This window comes from Bombina bombina, chromosome 6 (assembly GCF_027579735.1).
Source record: "Bombina bombina isolate aBomBom1 chromosome 6, aBomBom1.pri, whole genome shotgun sequence".
Lineage (NCBI taxonomy): Eukaryota > Metazoa > Chordata > Amphibia > Anura > Bombinatoridae > Bombina > Bombina bombina.
In genome coordinates, this window is record NC_069504.1 from 498,286,976 (window position 1) to 498,304,988 (window position 18,013).

General features: G+C 41.9%; 1 protein-coding gene across 1 annotated transcript in view; it reads left to right on the forward strand.

The window, feature by feature from the left end:
• Positions 1 to 18,013, forward strand: part of EDC3 (enhancer of mRNA decapping 3) — a 439,215-nt gene that overhangs the window by 387,282 nt on the left and 33,920 nt on the right.

The following is an 18,013-nucleotide window of genomic DNA, read 5'->3' on the forward strand; positions in this document are numbered from 1 at the left end:
CTGAGATCCGGTGAGTGAGAAATAAAATTTTGCCTGTTTTTGGCCCTGGTCTGACCGGGAGGTGTATAGAGGGCTTTACATAAAATTTGCACCATATCGCATTGAAAACTGTGCACACTGGTTATTGTGAAGGAGAGACCTGGGATAAAGCCTAAGCACTATGTAAGAACACTCATTACAGGCAATACTATAAGGAGGCAAAAGAAATATCAGTATTTTAACAGCAGGAGGCCTGACTGGTCACATATATAGAAAAGTCTTTGTCAGAGTGGCATCTCATTATAAAAGTATTATCTGACCGAACTGACACTACAGACAACGCAAGCCTTAAATACAAGTGTAATATACAGACATTATGGCGCATAAAAAATCTGGCCTGGGGGATAAAGGTTTAAAAACTAGAAACATGAATCGTTATCTAAAAGGTATAGAACCCCAGACCTCTGAAGATAACACACTTCTGCCTGACCCTAAGGCAGCAGAACCTGAACACTCTTTTTTGGAGGCTGTTCCACCAGCGCAATATGTCACAAAAAAAGACCTAAAAACTCTCTCGTCCAAACAGGACATCAAATAAGTAGTAAGTAAGATAAAAAATGTATTTGGGGAGTTGCGCAAAGATGTATCAGACCTAACTCAGAGGGTCACAAATATTGAACACTCTTAGAGCACTATGCAGGCCCAGCTAAAAGAAACCATACCCCAAGTACAACATAATACTAACACAATACAGAACTTACTAGAAAGAATTGAAGATCTTTATAACCGCGGAAGGCGGAATAGCCTACGCATCAGGGGCATCCCTGAAAGTGTTAACCCCATTGCATTGCAGGGTTACCTGCAAGACTTATTTAGAGTAATTAAGGGCACCCCCATGTCACCGGAGGTCAGTATAGAAAGAGCTCATAGAGCTTTACGCCCAAAACCCTCAGCAAAGGCACCTCCAAGGGATGTGATCCTTAAACTCTTAAACTTCAAAGATAAGGAGGAGATTCTACGCCACAGCAGGAACAAACATCCAATCCAACATGTAGGCATCACGCTTCAATTGTTCTCTGATCTTTGTCCTGTGAGTCTCCAAAAACGCAGAGAACTGAAATTCCTCACTACTGCACTACAAAACAACAAAATACAGTACAGGTGGGGATTCCCAACATGCATTGTGGCTACCAGCAACGGGAACACGGCCATATACAGGTCTGTAGAAGACTTGGACACTTTTTGCATCTCCTTGGGAGTGCCAATCCCAGCCTTAGAAAATCTGCAGCAGCATGAAAGACCGTTGGAGGACTTACAACAATGAACATAGAGGCATGTTGACACTTAGTTGTCTTAACCTTTTTTGCTTTACAGGGCTTGCTGTGATGGACTGCTTTCTAACCCATGCCAGTATTAGAGGTTTGACCAGGAAATATGGTAATGGACAATAGTCACATATCTTCTCTGTATTATTTTTAAATGTCTATGTCCCACTTATATTGCACCACTTCTCAGATAGTAATACATATCCATAACCTACTAAGACCCTTGTTAGGAAAAGCGCTCCAGGTGACGGCCTCACTTAACCCAGAGGTAGTCCACATATGACAAACATGGCAGCGGACCGGCAGCACTCAGCAGCCCTAGGCATGCTTGTATTTACAGGAACCCCCTATGTTTTTTCTCCCTCCTCACCTCCCCCCCCCCCCCCCTCGGTTCACCTAATATACTTCAATATATTATGTTACTGACTGGTATTAATAATAAATATCACCTTTCTGCTCACTACTAAAAATGTAGCTCAATATTTCCATATATAACAAGACTAGCCAAAGGCACATTCCCTTTAGAGTTTACCTTCAAAAGTTATACTACTTTACTGTTAGTACCCCAGGTGGTTGTGAGATTGTACTAAGTTTGTTTTAACTGCACACAAAATATACATTGTATTGTATAATTATTTTGCATTCTGACATACCCATTAATTAACCCTTTCCTCTTCTTGCCCTACTGCTTTCTCCCCCTCTTACTCTCTACTTACTCACCCTTGTATCCTATTTACCTCTACCTCTCCCCCTCCCCCTTTTTTTTCCCTCTTTCATCCATGGCACCCACGGGAAGAGACTCGAGGGTACATCCAACCAAATTTCTAACTATAAACGTAAAAGGACTTAATAGCCCTGGAAAACGTTCTATAGTTTCACGTGAATTGCATAGACTGCTTGGAGACCTGTTTTTCCTGCAGGAAATTCACTTTGCCAGACAAAAGGAACCTAAATGGCACAATCACAGATACCCAGTCGCATTTTTTGCATCAGGGCCCCATAAACACAATGGTGTAGGAATACTTATACATCCACAGTTTGTGCTTGAAAAGGGACTTTGTGAACGAGATAAAGAGGGCAGATTCCTTATCGTAGTGGGACTTCTGTATGGTAGGCACGTCACATTGGTTAATGTTTATGCACCGGACACAGCACAACACATTTTTTTCAGAGCCCTTTCCACAAAACTTCTAGAGCTTTCTAGGGGAGTAATAATCCTAGGAGGCGATTTCAATGCACCTCTAATCCCTAGGCTGGATACTTCCAACGGGGACTCTAGTGTTCCACGCCATGTTCTAAAGCATATAAACAACATTATGAAAACACACTTACTGCATGATGTGTGGCGTACTTTGCACCCAACAGAGACTGATTTCACTTATTACTCTAACCCACATATGAAATACTCGCGGATCGACTACTTTTTCACAGACTCTCAGGGCATCGCATATGTCACCAATAGCGACATCTCCCCTATTACATGGACAGATCATGTGCCGGTCTCATGCCTGATGTACTGGCCAGATCCTCCAGCCACGCCATACATGTGGCGACTAGACGATTCTTTACTGAACTGCCCACTTATAATGGAAGATATTTCCACCAAGATGACAGAGTACTTTGCTCTTAACATGACTGAGAACCGCTGACCACTGTGTGGGAGGCACACAAGAGTGTCATCAGGGGACTTTTGATAGATCACAAAAGTAGGGTAGTGAAACAGGCCAAGGGAAAATATAATCATACTCTCTTGCAGATAGGGAACTTAGAGGAACAGCATAAAAAGGCACCCACAGACGCTACCTTGCTGGCAGAACTAACACAAGTTAGGACAGACTTTAAACAACTACTACAGGAAGAGAATCCGAGGAAAGCTCTGCTTCTAAAACGAACATATTATGAGGGTGGAGACAAGGCGGGAAAACTACTGGCTAGAGCCCTCAAACGTTCTCAACTTAAAACATATGTTTATACAATTAAGGACAAAGACGGTAACGTTCATAAAGACAGTCCAAATATTGCGGAGACATTTAAAGACCACCTTGACAGCTACTTCTCCAAATGAGAGCCAAGAGAAACTTACAATAACAGAATATCTAGCGGGAATACACATGAATACTCTGACAAAAGAGACTGTTGAATTTCTTGAATCCCCTCTTACACAAGAGGAAATACAGGCTGCTCTGGTAGATCTACCAAACGGGAAGAGCCCAGGTCCGGATGGATTTGGAGCTAGATATTATAAAGCCTTTTTACCAATCTTGCTCCCTCATATGCAAAATTTATTTAATAGTACATCTGACCTAGTAACACTGCCTTCATCAATGTTGACTGCATATATAACAGTACTGCCAAAACCGGGTAATCCTACAGACGTCCCCCAAAGCTACAGACCTATCTCTCTGCTGAACACCGACGTCAAGATACTAGCTAAAACTCTGGCAAACAGAGTGAACACCATTCTCCCTACACTGATTTCACAGGATCAGGTAGGGTTTGTCCCGGGAAGGGAGGCGAGAGACAACACCCTGAAAGTGTTACAATTAATTGAATACTCTAAAAATAAAGCCATTCCTATAGCATTACTGTCAACCGATGCCGAAAAGGCGTTCGACAGAGTGAACTGGCAATTCCTCAGAAGTACAATGGAGAAGATAGGTTTTGGGAAAAAGTTCTTGGGTATGGTCTTCGCATTATATTCAACGCCTAATTCTAGAATCAAGGTAAATAACATCCTTTCCTCCCCCTTCAGGATTACAAACGGCATTAGACGGGGGTGCCCACTGTCCCCCTTGCTGTTTGCCATCTCGGTGGAGCCGCTGGCGTGTAGCATCAGTGCCAATGAACTAGTACCGGGGGTTCAGGTAAATAACAGGGAGTATAAGATTTCAATGTACGCAGACAATCTCTTGTTTACACTATCTGAGATAGAAACTTCTGTCCCTGCATTGTTGAGTGAGTTTCATAAATATGGGGAAGTATCGTATTTTCTCCTCAATAACACCAAATCAGAGTTGTTGAGCATTAATCTGACCCCGACCACTTTGACATGGCTTAGGACTTATAGTCCATTTGTTCTTAACACTACCTCACTGAAATACCTTGGTGTTCGGCTTTCTGCCAAGATTCCAGATATATTTGAGGCTAATTATGCAGCACTTAAAAAGGACATTTCAAATGATTTATCAGTTTGGAAGCACAAAATGATCTCTTGGCTGGGGAGGATTAATGTCATTAAAATGAATATTCTCCCCAGAGTGCTGTATGTTCTCCAGAATATACCAATCCCTCTCCCGCACTCCTTTCTCCCTTGAAATTGAAGATTATATCTGGAAAGATATCAGGCCCAGAGTGAATAGAAAAACAATGTACCTTCCCAGGGAGGAGTGTGGACTGGGGCTTCCAAATATTCTTTATTATAGAAGGGCTGTTCTTCTCCAGAGGGTAATTGAATGGTGTCATAGTGATCCCCAAAAAGATTGGATTGCACTGGACGCTGGCATTCTCCAATCAGGAAATCTCGCCTCTCTTCCCTGGATTGATAAAAAGTTTAGACCAGCAACAGTGGCTACTTACCCCCTGATCAATGTGGTGATGGTGGAATGGGACAAGACCGTACGAACAGAATCACATATATCTACAGTATTCTCCCCATTGACACCGGTCTTTGGGAACCCAGAGATCCCGATGCAGACTCAGTTAACACACACCCAGACTCATTGTGTTAACTCAATGAAATTCTATTGTGAATAAGGCTAATTTTAAAGGTAAACTTTTATGAATTTTGCATAGTATATTTTAATAGTTTTTAAACGCGTATAATATTGATTCATATTCTGATTCCTACAAATATACTTCAATATGTTCATAGATATTAACTAATAATAAAGAATTCAGGAATTTATATTAATTTTATGGTTTTTGGTATATGCATATCTTATTGGGTTTTTAGTTTAAAGAATAATTATTAAATATATTGTGTTATAACCCTGCCATATACTGACATATTATTTGGAGAGTACTGCTGAGATTCTTATAAATATACTCACACAGCCGATTGAAGTATTGTGATGAATTGCTTTGATTTTCTTGTTCTTTGATTTTTGCTTGTAAGGTTTCATTAATCTCATTTAACATCCCTACTGTTTTTTTCTTTCTCAAAGTGACGGATTAATGTCAACTTTCTCGTGAATTTGTTTAATGAAGTGCAAAACACTTTTATCTTTGATTCCATCAAATTTGTCCTGGAGAAGAATTATTTTTTCTTCCAGGACAAATGTTATTTGCAGATCAGTGGCACCGCCATGGGGACAAAATTTGCACCTAATTTTGCAAATTTGTACATGGGCCATTTTGAGGACATGATGATATATAATGATACAAAACATAGGGATAAACACTTAAAGGAACACTGAACCCAAATTTTTTCTTTTGTTATTCAGATAGAGCATGCAATTTTAAGCAACTTTCTAATTTACTCCTATTAGCAATTTTTCTTTGTTCTCTTGCTATCTTTATTTGAAAAAGAAAGTCCAGAACTTTGGACAGCACTTGTTTATTGGTGGATGAATGTATCCACCAATCAGGAAGAACAACCCAGGTTGTTCACCAAAATGGGCCGGCATCTAAACTTACATTTTTGCTTTTCAAATAAAGATACCAAGAGAATGAAGAACATTTGCTAATAGGTGTAAATTAGAAAGTTGCTTAAAATTGCATGTTCTATCTGAAACACAAAAGAAAAAATTTGGGTTCAGTGTCCCTTTAATATTCTGGAAACGTTTTATAGATGAAATTCTGATCATCTGGGATGGTGATAGTCCCAGCTGGTGTGAATTCACGGAACATTCTAACAATTTTAATTTAAAATTTATGGATAGTTTCTTCTACAAGATACGACGAGTCCACGGATTCATCCTTGTGGGATATTATCCTCCTGCTAACAGGAAGTGGCAAAGAGCACCACAGCAGAGCTGTCTATATAGCTCCTCCCTTGACTCCACCTCGCAGTCATTCTCTTTGCCTATGCTAGTAATAGGAAGCGTAAAGTGATATTGGTGATAAAATTATAGTTTTAATTTCTTCAATCAAGAAGTTTTTTATTTTAAATGGTACCAGTGAGTACTATTTTTCTCAGGGAGGATATTGAAGAAGATTTCCCCCTGAAATTGATGATTTTAGCAGCAGTTACTAAGATCAATTATGGTTCCCACAGATCTGAAGGTAATATGAGAAAACTCTTCAGTGTGCAGGATGGTCTCATGCAGCAAGCAGCATTTGAGGTATGTTTCAGCCCTTTTCTTCTGAGGAAACTTAGTATATCAGAATTGGCTGATTTGGTTCCTTATAGTGGGAACAGGGTAAGCAGTAGTCCTGTAAATGAAAAGGGTGTTACTGTCCTACTGGGTGTTTTACTGACATTATTGCAGCAATTATATACGCAGCATATAATATTGACACTGGGGTATTTTACAAAATTATGGCATAAAATAAGTTTATTGATAAAGATGACTTTATGTTGTGCTTATATGTTTGGGGACCACATGGCTGTTTGTAACCTCTTCCCATGCGGTAGATTAATCAAATAGTGCGACGTCCATTATGGACGGGGCCTATTTTCGCGCCTCAGACGCGCAGTTTACTCTGAAGGAGACAGCAGACATTAGCTCCGGTTGGGCCCTATCTGTGTGTTATACTATCCGGATTGGTGTCGAGTCGTTTGGCAGTTATCTGGGGGCAGGTAGGCGCCACACCAGAGCTGTGGCGAGGTGCAGGGGTGGTTATTTAGCAAATTGAGTTTTGTTTTGCTTTATGTTCCTGTAGAGGGTAAATTTCTGCTCTTGCATGTGGGATGCAATAATTTTTGGCATCTCTGTATATCCATACCTAGTTTTTGAACGTTTATAGACGTTAAGTGTGTTTGGAAAAATTGTGCGCTTTTATCTCTTAAAGGCACAGTACTCGTTTTTTGCAAAATTGTTTTTCAATAAATAAAGTGTTTACCAACTGTTGTGGTTATTACTACTTTGTTTAACATGTCTGACATTGAGGAAACTCATTGCTCTATGTGTTTAGAAGCCATTGTGGAACCCCCACTTACATTGTGTACCTCTTGTACTGATAGAGCCTTACACTGTAAAGAACATATTTTAGGAAATGAAAGTGTGTCTAAGGATGATTCTCAGTCTGAAGAGAATCAGGATATGCCATCCAATTCTCCCCGTGTCACAACCTTTAACACCCACACAAGCGACACCTAGTACCTCTAGTGCGTCTAATTCTTTTACTCTGCAAGATATGGCTGCAGTTATGTCAACTACCCTCACTGAGGTATTATCTAAACTGCCAGTTTTGCAAGGCAGTGCTCTGAATTGGGGGTCAGGGAATTATTGTCTGAGGGAGAACTTTCAGATTCAGGGAATGTGTTACCTCAGACAGATTTGGACTTAGCGTCCTTTAAATTTAAACCTGAACACCTGCACCTGTTGCTCAGGGAGGTCCTAGTGACTCTGGGTGATTGTGAACCTATTACAATTCCTCCAGAAAAATTGTGTAAGATGGATAAATATCTAGAAGTACCTACTTACACTGATGTTTTTCCGGTTCCCAAAAGAATTTCGGAAATTGTTAAAAAGGAATGGGATAGACCAGGTATACCGTTCTCTCCCCCTCCTAATTTTAAGAAAATGTTTCCTATATCAGACACCATCAGGGACTCTTGGCAAACGGTCCCTAAGGTGGAGGGAGCAATATCTACTCTAGCTAAGCATTCAACTATACCTATTGAGGACAGTTGTACTTTCAAAGACCCTATGGATAAAAAGTTAGAGGGTCTTCTAAAGAAGTTATTTATTCACCAGGGTTTCTTGTTACAGCCTACTGCCTGCATTGTTCCAGTAACTACGACGGCGGCTTTCTGGTTTGACGCCCTTGAGGAGTCTCTGAAGGTAGAGGCGCCCTTAGAGGACATTTTGGACAGAATAATTTTCGTTCCTTTCGAAATTTCAAAGGAGTACCCTCTGCTTCCCCTTCCTCCACTAAACAGGAAGGGAATTTTGCTCAATCAAAGTCTGTCTGGAGACCTAACCAGGCCTGGAATAAGGGTAAACAAGCCAAGAAGCCCGCTGCTGCTACCAAGACAGCATGAAGGGGCAGCCCCCGATCCGGGACCGGATCTAGTAGGGGCCAGACTTTCTCTCTTTGCTCAGGCTTGGGCAAGGGATGTTCAGGATCCCTGGGCATTGGAAATTGTGACCCAGGGGGTATCAGTTGGAATTCAAGGAATTTCTCCCAAGGGGGAGATTTCATCTTTCACGTTTGTCTGTAGACCAGACAAAAAGACAGGCGTTCTTACACTGTGTAAAAGACCTCTATACCATGGGAGTAATTTGTCCAGTTCCAAAGCTGGAACAGGGACAGGGGTTTTATTCAAACTTTTTCGTGGTTCCCAAAAAAGAGGGAACTTTCAGACCAATTTTAGATCAAAAATGTCTAAACAAATTTCTCAAAGTCCCATCGTTCAAGATGGACACTATACGAACAATCTTACCAATGATCCAGGAGGGTCAACACATGACCACCGTGGACCTAAAGGATGCGTATCTTCACATTCCTATCCACAAGGATCATCATCATCAGTTTCTAAGGTTTGCCTTTTTGGACAAGCATTATCAGTCCGTGGCCCTTCCCTTGGGTTGGCCACAGCTCCCAGAATCTTCAGAATGGTGCTAGGGTCCCTTCTAGCGGTTCTCAGGCTGCGGGGCATAGCAGTGGCGCCCTATCTGGACGATATCTTGATTCAGGCGTCAACTTATCATCTGACCAAATCTCACACGGACATTGTGTTGTCTTTCCTAAGAACTCACTGTTGGAAAGTGAATGTAGAAAAGAGTTCACTTGTTCCATTCTTGGGAACTCTGATAGACTCGGTAGACATGAAAATATTTCTGACGGAGGTCAGAAAATCAAAGATTCTAAATACTTGCCAAGCTCTTCAGTCCATTCCTTGGCCATCAGTGGCAACTGTATGGAGGTCATTGGATTAATGGTAGCAGTAATGGACATCGTCCCGTTTGCTCGCTTTCATCTCAGGCCACTGCAGCTGTGCATGCTCAGGCAGTGGAATGGGGATTATGCAAATTTATCTCCTCAGATAAATCTGGATCAAGAGACCAGAGACTCTCTTCTTTGGTGGTTATCACAGGATCATCTTTCCCAGGGAATGTGCTTACGCAGACCATCATGGGTTATAGTGACAACAGACGCCAGCCTCTTGGGCTGGGGTGCAGTCTGGAATTCCCTGAAGGCTCAGGGTACTTGGACTCTGATGGAGTCTCAATTACCAATCAATATTCTGGAACTGAGAGCAATATTCAACGCGCTTCAGGCGTGGCCTCAGTTGGCTCTGCCCAAATTCATAAGATTCCAGTCGGACAATATCACGACTGTGGTATATATCAATCATCAGAGGGGAACAAGGAGTTCTCTAGCGATGATAGAGGTATCAAGGATAATCCGATAATCAGGAGTAGAGAACTGGGAAGCGGATTTTCTAAGTCGTCAGACTTTTCATCCGGGGGAGTGGGAACTTCACCCGGAGGTATTTGCCTCATTGATTCTCAGATGGGGCAAACCAGAGTTGGATTTGATGGCATCTCGACAAAATGCCAAGCTTCCAAGATACAGATCCCAGTCAAGGGATCCTCAGGCCGAATTGATAAATGCCTTGGCAGTGCCTTGGTTGTTCAGCCTAGCTTATGTGTTTCCACCGTTTCCTCTCCTCTCACGCATGATTGCTTGAATCAAACAGGAGAGAGCATCAGTGATTCTGATAGCGCCTGCGTGGCCACACAGGACTTGGTATGTGGAACTAGTGGACATGTCATCTCTGCCACTGTGTAAACCATTGAGACAGGACCTTCTCATTCAAGTCCTTTCCAACATCCAAATCTAATCTCTCTGCAGCTGACTGCGTGGAGATTGAACGCTTGATTTTGTCGAAGCGAGGATTCTCTGATTCGGTCATCAATACTTTGATCCAGGCCAGAAAGCCTGTCACTAGAAACATCTATCATAAGATATGGCGTAAATCTCTTTATTGGTGTGAATCCAAGGGTTACTCATGGAATAAAGTTAGGATTCCTAGGATTCTGTCTTTTCTCCAAGAAGGATTGGAGAAAGGGTTATCAGCGAGTTTCTTAAAGGGACAAATTTCAGCTTTGTCAGTTCTGTTTCACAAGCATTTGGCAAATGTGCCAAATGTTCAAGCTTTTTGTCAGGCTCTATCTAGCATTAAGCCTGTATATAGACCCATTACTCCTCCGAGTTTGAATTTAGTTCTTCGAGTTCTTCAAGGGGTTCCGTTTGAACCTATGCATTCCATGGATATCAAATTGTTATCTTGGAAAGTTCTGTTTTTAGTTGCTATTTCCTCTGCTCGAAGAGTTTCTGAGCTTTCAGCACTACAGTGTGATTCTCCTTATCTCATTTTTCATTCTGATAAGGTAGTTTTACGTACCAAACCTGGATTTCTTCCTAAGGTTGTTTCGAATAAGAACATTAATCAAGATATTGTTGTTCCTTCATTGTGCCCTAATCCTTCTTCCAAGAAGGAGCGTCTGTTACATAACTTGGACGTGGTCCGTGCCTTAAAGTTTTACTTACAGGCAACTAAGGATTTCCGTCAATCATCTTCATTGTTCATTGTTTATTCTGGAAAGCGTAGGGGTCAGAAAGCTATGGCTAGGAAGCGCTAATTAAAGCAAAGAGCTCAAAATATATGCGATATATCTGTCAGTTAATATGATAATGTGTAAGTATGTTAAAAAAAGAAGTATATCTGTATAGATCGAATAATAAAACTTAATATACAATAATAAGATATCAGTATAGTGCCGGCACTAAGTTTAAAACAATGTAATAATATAAGACATAAAATGAAAAATGCATAAAAAAATCAATTGGCGGTTCAAGGCTGTTTGCACATAAACAACGATAGTATATTGCAACTATTGGGAAACAAAAGTAAGGAAAAAAGGTGGCTTTAGCAGCATAAAGCTAAAAATGTGTCCGTAATGAATATGAGGCAGTGTTCTCAAAATGGGCACACAAATTACCGTCTCTGAAGTATATAACGTTGTCCGTTGTTAATAAGTCCCGTGACTTGGTGCAGAGTAATTCTCCTGGTGTGAACGGAACAAGTGTTGGTTTAAAAAGCACGATATTAATTTGTTGTGATTCTTCAGTACTTTTTGCAAATTATCTTGTAGCGTCCTTAGATGCTGACCATAGCAGCAGGGAAAAGGGTAGGTCTTGGGACCGAGGTATTAGCTGGCTTCTGGTGATTTGTTTCACAACTATACCAACAAGTCCTATTACCCTTACCGGTATGAGAGTCAGGAGCTTGCTTGAAACCCCAGTGAATACTTGTATAATCGTCAAATGGACACAAGCGGTAGGCAGATCATGGGTCGGATTATTAAGCATATATCAGCTTGATAAAGGCCTACTGGGCTGAAACGCGCAGATTTGCTCGTCTACCTCCAATCCTTATCCCTGATACAAGTGGTTACAGTAGGTACGGTGCAATATCCCTCTCACAAATCCTAGAGTGGCTGATATATGCTTAATCCGACCCATGATTTTGTAAGGCTGCGACTTGGTTGTCCCTTCATACTTTTTCCAAATTTTACAAATTTGATACTTTTGAGGCTATTTCTGGGAGAAATGTTCTTCAAGCAGTGGTGCCTTCCGTTTAGGTTCCTGTCTTGTCCCTCCCTTTCATCCGTGTCCTATTGCTTTGGTATTGGTTTCCCACAAGTAAGGATGAAATCCGTGGACTCGTCATATCTTTGTAAAAGAAAAGTAAATGTATGCTTACCTGATAAATTGATTTCTTTTAAGATATGACGAGTCCACGGCCCACCCTGTTCTTTTAAGACAGTTTTTTCTTTATATTTTTTGTAAACTTTAGTCACCTCTGCACCTTTTAGCCTTTTCTTTTCTCTTCCTATAACCTTCGGCCGAATGACTGGAGATGGAGGGGAAGGGAGGGGCTATATATACAGCTCTGCTGTGGCGCTCTTTGCCACTTCCTGTTAGCAGAAGGTTAATATCCCACAAGTAAGGATGAAATCCGTGGACTCGTCATATCGTAAAATAAATCTATTTATCAGGTAAGCATACATTTACTTTTTAGAAAACTAGGGTTGGTTACTCTGTTTTTTCTGTTTCTACAGGTCCCTGTCAAAGGTGATATGTCTGTCACACCTAAGAATACATTCCCTGTCCTGCCCAGGATCCACAGGTAAGTGCTTTCCTTTCTAGGTTTAAAGGAACCAGCACTTAAGGGGTTAAATCCCCTGTGGATTTTTTTTTTCTTGCAGAATAACCTGGGGTGCATTATATCTCATAAGTCAGGAGACATTAAATGAGGAATATCAGGAAGGGACATGCTTTGGGATAATGCCTAGGGTGTTTAAATTTATTTAGGTTAAAAACATTGAGGCTGGCAATGGCAGGGAGCAACTATGATCGGCCGATACATACACTATCTTTCTGGGAGTGTTACTATGGCATCATGGAGAGGGGCTTATGTAGTGAGAAGGCTTTTACTACAGAGCGGTTTATGCTCAGGATAAGAAGCTGTGTTTGACAGGGGCAGATTTTATGATTTCTCTCTTACTGTTAAACAGACGATTTTTGCGCCATTTTTTCTAACTCTGTGGCACACTTTAATTTCTGATGAGGTCTTATGACCGCCCTCTGCGCTTCCGCTCCACGGTTTTGTTAGTTTGAGCCGACGATGAGCGGAGGGTTTGCCGGTCTCTTCTGTAAACTTACAGACCAGAGTCGTTGGTGATAATCGGTTCGATAGTGAGGAGAGAATTAATCAGCTGTTTCTTATTTTCGATCACAATCTGACTTTCTGGCTCATTCACATCTACTACTAGTGAGATTTTTCAACTAGTGTGTTGAGTCCTCAGCAGAGCTGAGGTTCTTAAGTGCCTGTCAGTTAACGTCTGGTATCTGATAGTAGTTTTAATCTTACAGGGAGTGCAGAATTATTAGGCAAATGAGTATTTTGACCACATCATCCTCTTTATGCATGTTGTCTTACTCCAAGCTGTATAGGCTCGAAAGCCTACTACCAATTAAGCATATTAGGTGATGTGCATCTCTGTAATGAGAAGGGGTGTGGTCTAATGACATCAACACCCTATATCAGGTGTGCATAATTATTAGGCAACTTCCTTTCCTTTGGCAAAATGGGTCAAAAGAAGGACTTGACAGGCTCAGAAAAGTCAAAAATAGTGAGATATCTTGCAGAGGGATGCAGCACTCTTAAAATTGCAAAGCTTCTGAAGCGTGATCATCGAACAATCAAGCGTTTCATTCAAAATAGTCAACAGGGTCGCAATAAGCGTGTGGACAAACCAAGGCGCAAAATAACTGCCCATGAACTGAGAAAAGTCAAGCGTGCAGCTGCCAAGATGCCACTTGCCACCAGTTTGGCCATATTTCAGAGCTGCAACATCACTGGAGTGCCCAAAAGCACAAGGTGTGCAATACTCAGAGACATGGCCAAGGTAAGAAAGGCTGAAAGACGACCACCACTGAACAAGACACACAAGCTGAAACGTCAAGACTGGGCCAAGAAATATCTCAAGACTGATTTTTCTAAGGTTTTATGGACTGATGAAATGAGAGTGAGTCTTGATGGGCCAGATGGATGGGCCCGTGGCTGGATTGGTAAAGGGCAGAGAGCTCCAGTCCGACTCAGACGCCAGCAAGGTGGAGGTGGAGTACTGGTTTGGGCTGGTATCATCAAAGATGAGCTTGTGGGGCCTTTTCGGGTTGAGGATGGAGTCAAGCTCAACTCCCAGTCCTACTGCCAGTTTCTGGAAGACACCTTCTTCAAGCAGCGGTACAGGAAGAAGTCTGCATCCTTCAAGAAAAACATGATTTCTCTTGTTAAGTGTAGTCAGTCCACGGGTCATCCATTAGTTATGGAATATATCTCTTCCTAACAGGAAGCTGCAAGACGATCACCCAAGCAGAGCTGCTATATAGCTCCTCCCCTCACATGTCATATTCAGTCATTCTCTTGCAGCCTAACTAAAGATAGGTCGCTGTGAGAGGTCTGTGGTGTTTTTTAACTTAGTTTATTTCTTCAATCAAAAGTTTATTTTAAATGGCACCGGAGTGTGCTGTTTGTTCTCAGGCAGCATTAGAAGAAGAATCTGCCTGCGTTTTCTATGATCTTAGCAGACGTAACTAAGATCCACTGGCTGTTTCTCATCTGAGGAGTGAGGTAACTTCAGAAAAGGGGAATAGCATGCAGGGCCCCCCTGCAAACGAGGTATGTGCAGTAAATTATTTTTCTGAGGAATGGAATTGACTGAGAAAATACTGCTGATACCAATGTAAAGTAAGTTCAGCCTTAAATGCAGTGATAGCGACTGGTATTAGGCTGATGAGTGTGTGTATACTGAATGTATTTTTCTAAGGAATGGAATTGACTCTGAAAATACTGTTAATACTGAAATAATGCATGAGCCTTAACTGCAGTAAAAGCGACTGGTAGCAGGCTTATTAATAACACTTCATAACTTTTAAAATGTATGTTCAAAACGTTTAATGGCATGTTAATCGTTTTTTGTGAGGTACTTGGTGATAAAACTTATTGGGGCATGATTTTTACCACATGGCCATCTTTGTTTTCTGCATAGAAACAGTTATCTGAGCTTCCCCACTGTTGTAATATGAGTGGGAGGGGCCTATTTTAGCGCTTTTTTGCGCAGTAAAAATTCAGTCACAATCTGTCTACTTCATCCTCCATGATCCAGATCGTCTCTGGAGAGCTCAGGGGTCTTCAAAATTCATTTTGAGGGAGGTAATCAGTCACAGCAGACCTGTGACAGTGTGTTTTGACTGTGATAAAAACGTTAATTGTTAAATTGATTATCCGTTTTTGGGTATTAAGGGGTTAATCATCCATTTGCTGGTGGGTGCAATCCTTTGCTAACTTAATACATTTACTGTGAAAAATTGGTTGCTATAACTATTTTGGTTCATTGTTGTTTCAACTTAGACAGCTTTTTGTGCTTCTTAAAGGCACAGTAGCGTTTTTTATATTGCTTGTAAATTTATTTAGAAAAGTATTTCCAAGCTTGCTAGTCTCATTGCTAGTCTGTTTAAACATGTCTGACTCAGATGAATCTCTTTGTTCACTATGTTTAAAGGCCAATGTGGAGCCCAATAGAAATTTGTGTACTAATTGCATTGATGTTACTTTAAATAAAAGTCAATCTTTACATGTAAAGAAATTATCACCAGACAACGAGGGGGAAGTTATGCCGACTAACTCTCCTCACGTGTCAGTACCTTCGCCTCCCGCTCAGGAGGTGCGTGATTTTGTGGCGCCAAGTACATCAGGGAGGCCCTTACAAATCACTTTGCAAGACATGGCTACTGTTATGACAGAAGTATTATCTAAATTGCCAGAATTAAGAGGCAAGCGCGATAGCTCTGGGTTAAGGACAGAGCGCGCGGATAAGGTGAGAGCCATATCAGATACTGCGTCACAGTTTGCAGAACATGAAGACGGAGAGCTTCATTCTGTGGGTGACGGATCTAATCCAGGGAGACTGGATTCAGAGATTTCTAATTTTAAATTTAAGCTTGAGAACCTCCACATATTGCTAGGGGAGGTATTAGCGGCTCTGAATGATTGTAACACGGTTGCAATTCCAGAAAAATTATGTAGGTTGGATAGATACTATGCGGTACCGGTGTGTACTGACGTGTTTCCTATACCTAAAAGGCTTACAGAGATTATTAGCAAGGAGTGGGATAGACCTGGTGTGCCTTTTTCCCCTCCTCCCATATTTAGGAAAATGTTTCCTATAGACGCCACCACACGAGACTTATGGCAGACGGTCCCTAAGGTGGAGGGAGCAGTTTCTACTTTAGCTAAGCGTACGACTATCCCGGTGGAGGATAGTTGTGCCTTTTCAGATCCAATGGATAAGAAATTAGAGGGTTACCTTAAGAAAATGTTTGTTCAACAAGGTTTTATCTTACAGCCCCTTGCATGCATTGCGCCTGTCACTGCTGCGGCGGCATTCTGGTTTGAGTCTCTGGAAGAGGCCATTCGCACAGCTCCATTGGATGAAATTATGAACAAGCTTAAAGCACTTAAGCTAGCTAACGCATTTGTTTCTGATGCCGTCGTACATTTAACCAAACTTACGGCTAAGAACTCCGGATTCGCCATCCAAGCGCGCAGAGCGCTATGGCTTAAATCCTGGTCAGCTGACGTGACTTCTAAATCTAAATTGCTTAATATTCCTTTCAAAGGGCAGACCTTATTTGGGCCCGGCTTGAAAGAAATTATAGCTGACATTACGGGAGGTAAGGGCCATGCTCTACCTCAGGACAGGGCCAAATCAAAGGCCAAACAGTCTAATTTTCGTGCCTTTCGTAACTTCAAGGCAGGAGCAGCATCAACTTCCTCCGCTCCAAAACAGGAAGGAGCTGTTGCTCGTTACAGACAGGGCTTGAAAGTTAACCAGTCCTGGAACAAGGGCAAGCAGGCCAAGAAACCTGCTGCGGCCCCTAAGACAGCATGAAGAGAGGGCCCCCTATCCGGAAACGGATCTAGTGGGGGGCAGACGTTCTCTCTTCGCCCAGGCTTGGGCAAGAGATGTCCAGGATCCCTGGGCGTTGGAGATCATATCTCAGGGATATCTCCTGGACTTCAAATCTTCTCCTCCACGAGGGAGATTTCATCTTTCAAGGTTATCAGCAAACCAAATAAAGAAAGAGGCGTTTATACGCTGTGTACAAGACCTCTTACTAATGGGGATGATCCACCCAGTTCCGCGGACGGAACACTGGCAAGGATTCTATTCAAATCTATTTGTGGTTCCCAAGAAAGAGGGAACCTTCAGACCAATCTTGGACTTAAAATTCCTAAACAAATTCCTAAGAGTTCCATCATTCAAAATGGAAACTATTCGAACCATCCTTCCCATGATCCAAGAGGGTCAGTACATGACCACAGTGGACTTAAAGGATGCCTACCTTCACATACCGATTCACAAGGATCATTATTGGTACCTATGATTTGCTTTCCTAGACAGGCATTACCAGCTTGTAGCTCTTCCCTTCGGATTAGCTACAGCTCCAAGAATCTTTACAAAAGTTCTGGGCTCACTTCTGGCGGTACTAAGACCGCGAGGCATAGCGGTGACTCCGTACCTAGACGACATTCTGATACAAGCGTCAAGTTTTCAAACTGCCAAGTCTCATACAGAGATAGTTCTGGCATTTCTAAGGTCGCATGGGTGGAAGGTGAACGTGGAAAAGAGTTCTCTATTACCACTTACAAGGGTTCCCTTTCTAGGGACTCTTATAGATTCTGTAGAGATGAAAATTTACCTGACGGAGGCCAGGTTATCAAAACTTCTAAATGCTTGCCGTGTCCTTCATTCCATTCCACACCCGTCAGTAGCTCAGTGCATGGAAGTAATCGGCTTAATGGTAGCGGCAATGGACATAGTACCATTTGCGCGCCTGCATCTCAGACCGCTGCAATTGTGCATGCTAAGTCAGTGGAATGGGGATTACTCAGATTTGTCCCCCCTGCTAAATCTGGATCAAGAGACCAGAGATTCTCTTCTATGGTGGCTTTCTCGGCCACATCT